Source organism: Arvicanthis niloticus, chromosome 13 (assembly GCF_011762505.2).
Source record: "Arvicanthis niloticus isolate mArvNil1 chromosome 13, mArvNil1.pat.X, whole genome shotgun sequence".
Lineage (NCBI taxonomy): Eukaryota > Metazoa > Chordata > Mammalia > Rodentia > Muridae > Arvicanthis > Arvicanthis niloticus.
The window spans coordinates 34,278,870-34,286,472 of record NC_047670.1 but is presented as its reverse complement, the minus strand read 5'-3'; positions in this window follow the sequence as shown (position 1 = coordinate 34,286,472).

The following is a 7,603-nucleotide window of genomic DNA, read 5'->3' as shown; positions in this document are numbered from 1 at the left end:
TGGGTGAAATACTGTAAATAAATCAGCATATCTTGTTCACATTGCTTAAATGTTTTTTCCCTTTCATTGTTTGTAAGTTATTTGTGGGGAGAGATGACTTTTTTCTTTGACTTTTATTCTTTTCTCATACATTACATCATCTTAACAGCAGTTTCCCCTCCCCACTCCTTCCCTTCACCTTCTCTTTCTCCCAGATCAATGACTCCTCAGTTTCCATTAAGGAGTGGTGGTGGTGGTGGGGGGGGAAGGATGAGGCCTTCCAGGGATTTCCACTGTACAGGACATAAGAATAAGCCTCATATCAAGGCTGGGCAGGGCAACCCAACAGGAGAAAAAGGGTCCCAAGTGCAGGCAACAGAGTCAGAGACAGCCCCTGTTTCCATTGTTGGGAGTCCCACAAGAACACCAAACTACACAACCATAGCATATATGCAGAGGACCTAGGTCAAAACCATATAGGGTTCATGCATTTGCCCCTTCGATCTCTGTGAGTCCCTGTGAACCCTGGTTAGTTGATTCTGTAGGCCTTATTCTTGGCCATGGTGTCCCTGGCCCCTCTCCCTCCTAAAATCCTTCCTCTTCCTCTTCAGTGGGGTTGACTGTGGGTCTCTCTCCATCTGCTTCCATCAGTTGCTGGATGATGTCCTTCTGATGACAACTGGGCTCAGCACTGACCTATGAGCATAGCAGAATATCATTATTAGGAATTTCTTTTTTGTTTTGGTCAGTCATATTTGGTTTTATTCTTTGTTCCCAGGCTGTTCTGACTCTGGTTCCTGGCTATCCAGACAGTGTCAGGCAAGGGCTCCTTCTCCCCAGTGTTTGTAGTAGGGTCAGAATTCAATAACCTTTCATATTAATTTTCCCACTAAGAGCTATAGCCAAGGGTATGCCTCCAACATTTGTCCCATTTTGGAGATAGACGAAGAGTGTTATGGAGTGGGGGAACCTGCCAGTGGGTCTTTGGTAAGAAGTCTCCTCGTAGGAGAACAAATATTCTATCATATTAACATAGTTAATCAGAGATTACCCTACAAAGCCCAGTGTATATGCCAGATGACAGTATGGTATATTGGTTAAGGAAGGAAAGGAATGTTGGGGTTCTTGTAGACCCCACCCCCATTGTGCAGGGAATCTTTCCTGTCCTGCTGAAGGCTTTAAGGTACCTTTCCAAGAGCCCTAAGTTGACTTAATGGGTACAGACCATACTTGCTGCTCCTGTGACTTCAGACCCATTGAACACCTTGATGTTCCTTGGTCTTTTCCTCTGCCGAGGGCCATATTTTAAGATTCTTTTAAGATTCCATATTTATGCAAGTGCTCAGAGCCCTGGCTGAAAATAATGCTGTGGACTGAAGAGGCCAGGCTGCTTTGGTGAATCCATCAGCAGTCCTAGTGACGTAATCACATACACTTAATTTTATGGTTTGTTGCACAAATCACACCAATGGGAGCATGTGTAATCTGGAAAGCCTCTCTAGACCAGGACTAGACATTTACACAGGCTTTGGGCTCTTTTGTTCTTATTAATTGGGAGGAAAATTACTTTAGATGCCTAGAGACTTACAGAGAAACTGGCTTCTCCCCAAGTTTCCACACATGTGTCACTTCAGTAGCCATTGTCTTTCGATGTCAGTGCTTAGGTAGCGGGGACAGGTCTCAATGTGTTATAGTGTCATGCTGGCAAAGTGACCACACAATATTATTCTGCTCATGGAGTGCCCTTGTACTGGCTAATTTTGTGTCCACTTGATACAAGTTATAATCAGTAGAGAGGAAGAAGCCTCAGTTGAGGGAATGCCTCCGTGAGATGGAGCTGTAAGGCATTTTAAAAATTATCAATCAATAGGGGAGGTTTCAGCTCATGATGGGTAGTGCCATCCCTGGGCTAGTGGTCCTGGATTCTATAAGAGCAAGCCATGAGAAGAAAGCCAATAAGCGGCACCCCTCCGTGGCTTTTGCATCAGCTCCCACCTCTTGCCCTGTTTGATTCCTGTTCTTTCTTGGTGATGAACAGCAAATGTGGAAATATAAACTGAATAAAGCTCTTCCTCCCCAGCTTGCCTTTTGGTCATGATGTTGTGTTGCAACAGTAGAAACTCTAAGACATTCTGTGTGGGGCAGGCTGAAGGATGCTGTGAAGGTACCAAATTGTATCTATATTGCTAATGAGCACACACTAAAGGCCAGCCTGCGCACTTTGTAAAAAGGAGGCGTGTCGATTAATCTTCTTTGTCAACCTGACTAAATTCAAGGGCATCTAGGACACATACCCCTGGGCATGTCTGAGAGCATTTCCAGAGTGATTTAAACTAGGTGGGAAGATCTGTCCTGAATGTAGGTGCTGCCACAGCATGGGCTGGGGTCCTTGACTGAACAGAAAGGGAGAAACAGGTGGAGGACCAGAACTGTGTAGCTGTGGAGAGTCAGCTCCATGTGCTGCAGTTCGGACACATGCAGTGATCAGCTGCCTCATGGTCCTGCCTCCATGCCTTTCTGGCCATGTTGAACTGCACCTCCAAACCACGATCCAGAACAAGCCCTTCCTTCTTTAAGTTGTTTTGCTCGGGTATTTTGACACAGCTATAATAGATGTAAGCAAGACAGGCAAGAGTATCTTTCGCTTTGCATAACCATCTGCTGTTCCTTTTAGTTTTACAGAAGTGAATTTAAGTCTCTCAGACTAGACGGATTGCAACGTAAGACCAACAATCTACCCTTTGTCCTGACCACTCAGCTGAGTTATTGTCACCTTTGTGGATTCTTTGAATCTCCTCTCTCCCAATGCTAAAAGCATCGTTGAAGCTTTCTCAACTAGTCTTTTCTTTCTCCAGATAAGTAGGCTGGAAGGAGGTCTTTGGCCTGCTCTTTAACTATCAACATGATTTCAAGACCTTACAATTTTACATTGCTGATCTGTTGTGACTGGAGACCCAGCCACTCTCTGCATTAGCACTGATTCCTCTCAGGGCCATGCTTCTCAGAGTTGCTCTCTGTCAAAGTTAGACAGAGGTGAGGATACTAGAACAGCTAGAATCCTCACTGATGGGAAATGTTGGCTTGAGTGTCTTTTGAAGGCCATGCTGTAATTTGCTCTCTCCCTTCCTCTTTTCCTCTCTCTCTCTCTTTCTCTCTCCCTCTCCCTCTCCCTCTCTCTCTCCCTCTCCCCCTCTCCCTTTCTCCCTCTCCCTCTTCCTCACCCCCTCTCTTTTTCTGACACTACTGGGGATTGAACCCAGGATTTCACACACATGCTAGGTAAGTGCTCCACCACTGAATTACATGCCCAGTCTTTTTTCTACTTCTAATTTTTAGATACGGTCTTATTAAGTTGCACAGGCTAGCCTTGAACTTGCTTTGTAGCTCAGTCATGCATTGAACTTGTTTTATTTTCCTGCTTTATTCTCTTGAGGACTGATATTGTAGACCTGTAGTACAAGGCCTGGTTTTGCATTGTCTTTAGAAGTGTATTGTGGCACAACCCATCAACTTTCCCTCCTCCTCCCTCCCTCTCTTCCTCCTTCCTTTCTTCCCTTCCCCTTCCCTGTCATTCTTCCTCCCACTATCCCTATGTCCCTTTCTCCTTCCCTCCCTCTCTCCCTCTCTCTATCCATCCTCCCTCCCCCACCTCTTCACTATTTAGGAGTGTTCTTCATTGCCATCTGACAAATGTCTCAGCTCATCTTATCACTCTCCCTCCGCCTCCCTTCCTCTTTATATGCTTTCTCTAATAAAAAATTTCATGCTTGTTTCACTATGTAACCCAGGCTGGCCTTGAACTCCATATTCTTCTACGTCAGACTCTTGAGGGCTGCTAAAATAGGCATGTGCCACCTCACCCAGAACATGTTACATTTCTATTCCACCATTGTGTCTGTTTCTCAGAAGACCTACACTCACGCAAACTAATGCAGACCAGAGGAAGAGAAGGCGACCAACAGTAGGGGCTATTTTAGATGAGTGGCCAGGAAAGACCTAGGCATGATAGCATTTATGTATTGACTTAATTTTAGTGAGGGGATACCCATGCAAAGACTAGGAGGAACACTGAGGGCAAAAGAAGGAAGAACATGAACTATAGCAGTCATAAATCTGGTTTTCCTCTGTTCCAGCTCGTGAGCTCCCGCTTATATGAATTACTACAATGTTATCCAGTTTGCACAAATAACTTTATGTTAGTTTATGTGAGCAAAGAGTGCCAGGTTTAAAACCAAAATGCCATTGTTCAGATACTATTCCTCCATCTCTGCCAAGAAAGTCCTATTGAATGCTTCTTTCCGATCTCTGCTATGGGAAGAGTGGACAGAGGCAGATACAGACCTCAGTCTGGAAGCCCAATTGTTCCACAGTGACACAGGATTAGTGTGAGACAGGTGTAGGAAGAGGGCCTGGAGCTGATGTGCAAAAGATTTGATGTATCGAGTCTGGAAGTGAAGGGGACAGCTTGCTGATTTGGAGACTTTTTAAGCTCAGTTGGACACCAGCCATCGGAAGAGCAGTGTGTGCTGCTCAGGTGGGAAGGGAACCAAGGTCAGCCATGGATGCTGAGGTTGGGTAGGTGGCTTCAAGGGTCGTCTTTCATGTAAAATGGGGAGTTTGAACCAGTGGAGGGTAACAGCTGTGCTCAAGGACTTTGGCTTTCAAGTGTAAAATATTAATATTGCCCAGAAGGAGACCAGATAGAGTCCACCTGTTACGAGGGAGCTTGGCAACTGAATGTAGAAAAATATCTTAGAATTTTTTTTTTTTAGTGGTAAAACTTTATCTCCCTCTTCTATGTTTTTAGTGGGAACAGAGGGTAGAGGCAGCAGTGTGGAGACTGAGCTGGGTGTCAGAGGGTCTTTCCTTTTTCCTCCAGTCTTGTAAGGCCATGGTGGGGGCATCCTAACTTCTGGAAGAATATGAATGATTAAAGTGTGCAGACAAAGATGTGTTCAGTCAATGAACCCAAGGGACCCATGGAAGCATGCTTCAGGGTGTAGCCTGCTTATAAACAAGACGCTCCAACACAGTAGCTTAAGCATCCTTAAGGTGTCTATGGTCTTTGAGAAAAGACTCTTTGAGATGGATACTCTGGGGCTGCTAAGGCGATTTCATGAGTTTCCAAAGACTCAGAATCTTTCTATCTTTCTATTCTTCTATGTATACCTACCATCTTCATAGTCTGACATGGTTGTTAACATTCCTGCTATAATAAAAGCAGATCACATAGAGCAAGAGGAAGACATGGAAGTCACATGTTGTCCCTGCAGTGAAGTCACTCACCATGCTTATCTGTAAGGAAGGCTGAGAGATGGAGGATAACACCCACAGTTTGAGATCTGTGTTTTGTTTCCTAAGAAGAGGAGAATGACTATTGGGGGGCAGCCCATTATCTGAGGAGGTGGAGAAGTATATCCATCCATCCATCCATCCATCCATCCATCCATCCATCCATCCATCCAACTATTCATCCAAACATTCACTCACAGAATTGCTCATTAATTCCACAATTAGTTAGTTCCATGGTTCTAGCATCAGAGAATGAACACGGCCCATGTCACCCAGAACACTCTTTCTGAATGCAGAGATAAAGATCATTCTGTGAGAGAAGTTGTCTAGAGAGTAATTTTCTGCACAGTGATGTCCCACTCAATATGAAGGGCTGTTTCAGTTAGTGGACTTTGAAGAAAGGGAAGAAGTGAACTGGGGCTTGGAGGAGGAACAGGATTTCATTGAGTGCAGTCATGGAAAGGCCATTGTGAGCACAAGGTTTGGTAGCATCTGCTGCTTGTGTCTCACCCCAGTGAAAAACTCGTCTGAGAACCCTGAGTGCATCTGAAACAACGCTGAAGACGGCTGGACTTGAGCCATTCCCTTTTGCATTCTGCTAAAGACTCCTGGTAGCAAACCTTCTTGCTATTGATGTACAGCAAACCTGGTTCTATTAAAGGAGCTGGGCAGTATTTAAGACATTAGGACTTTGCCCTTTAGATAACTGGAAGTTCTTAGCTAACAGGAATGAGCTGGCATGACAGTATTCTAGTTTTGACCTCAGGAAGCAACTATGGTTTCTGCTTGCCTATCTGGGACCTTCCTATGGTAAGAAGCCATGTTTGAGGGCCCTCCTGTCTTGTATCCAAAATGGGATACATGAAGCAATGCTGATTATGACCAAGAACCTGGAGCAGAACTGTCCCAGGAATCTCAAAGCTCCGAGGAACAAATCAATGTGGTCTTAGCTCGCCTCTGGCATTGCAGTGGTTATACAACATCACTGTGGTCCACACCTGCTCATACACCTGGGCACTGGGTCCTTCTGAAGTTCAGATTGTACATGCTGGCCAAGGCTCTATCGAAACTATCTGTCCCCGACACTGGATCAACTCAGATGGTGGAAAGGAAATGCCATACATTATGCAGCATTGTGGGGACTTATCTGAATGGGACAGTTGGTATTGAGGTAAATGCCAGAATTGGAATAACTCAGGGCCTCTCAATCTGAGAGCTGCTGGTGTTTTGTCATAAGAACCCCTCCAAACATGGGTTCTTATTGTAGGAAGGTTCCAGAGAGGCAAGCAGAAACCACAGTTGCCTCCTGTGAACCAAAACTAGAACACGCTCTTGTCAGCCCAGTCCCATTAGCCAAGAACTTCAAGTTATTTAAAGAGCAAAATCCTAACACCCTATACTGCCCAGCTCCTTTAATAGAACCAGGCTTTCGATCCGTCAACAGCAAGAAGGTTTGCTTCCATGAATCTTCCTCTCATGAGTGGAAGTTTAGAAGCGCCACTGATCCTTACCAGAGAGGCCAGTGGCACCACTCCCTTCTGTGTGTGACACTTAAAAATGTCCCCAGATGTGGCCAAATTAATGCTCTCAATTAGCCAAAATGGACTGATTTGGTAGGTATGGCTTCAGTTCTTCTGTCAAAGCAAAGAACGGAAAGTGATAGCTAGTGACATCTTTTGTGGGAAATGTCCTGGCATTCGGAGCAGATCTGATTTGGAAGGTCTGTAGGTGATGAGACTTAGGACATACAGAGGTGACTTGTTCTGTAAGACAGGATGGAGCAAAGGCCAAGTGGAGGCCAAGACATTAACACTCTATTTTTTTTTTTTTTACCACATTGTCCCCAAGAAATGAGTTTCTGATGTATGAACCCGAGAAGTATGCAATTAATTCTCTGCAATTGTGTATAATAGTATAAAATACAAATGTAGATTGGCTTAAATGTGATTCTTGCTTTTGTTATGGCTCTGTGTTTGAGGAAAAACCCCCTTAACAGTTACGGCTGAGGTGCCCCTGTCACCCAGAAAGGCCGAACAGTCCTAATTTCTACAAGGCCTTTTCCAGCAACTCAGCCTGACTCAGCCAAAACGTGTTTCTAGCCCTCCAGTCTCTTTGATGATAGAGACAGAATGGCTTAAAAAGACTTCTATCTGTTAATTTAGCAACCCCACTTCTTGGAATTTATCCTTAGGAAGGAATCAAATATGTATACAAAGATTCATGCATAGGATATTTGATTTCAGCCTGATTTGCAAGAGCAAACATTGGATAAGATATTGAGCAAATAAATTACAGCATTTCCAGATGGTAGTATGCTCAACTTGCAGATGAA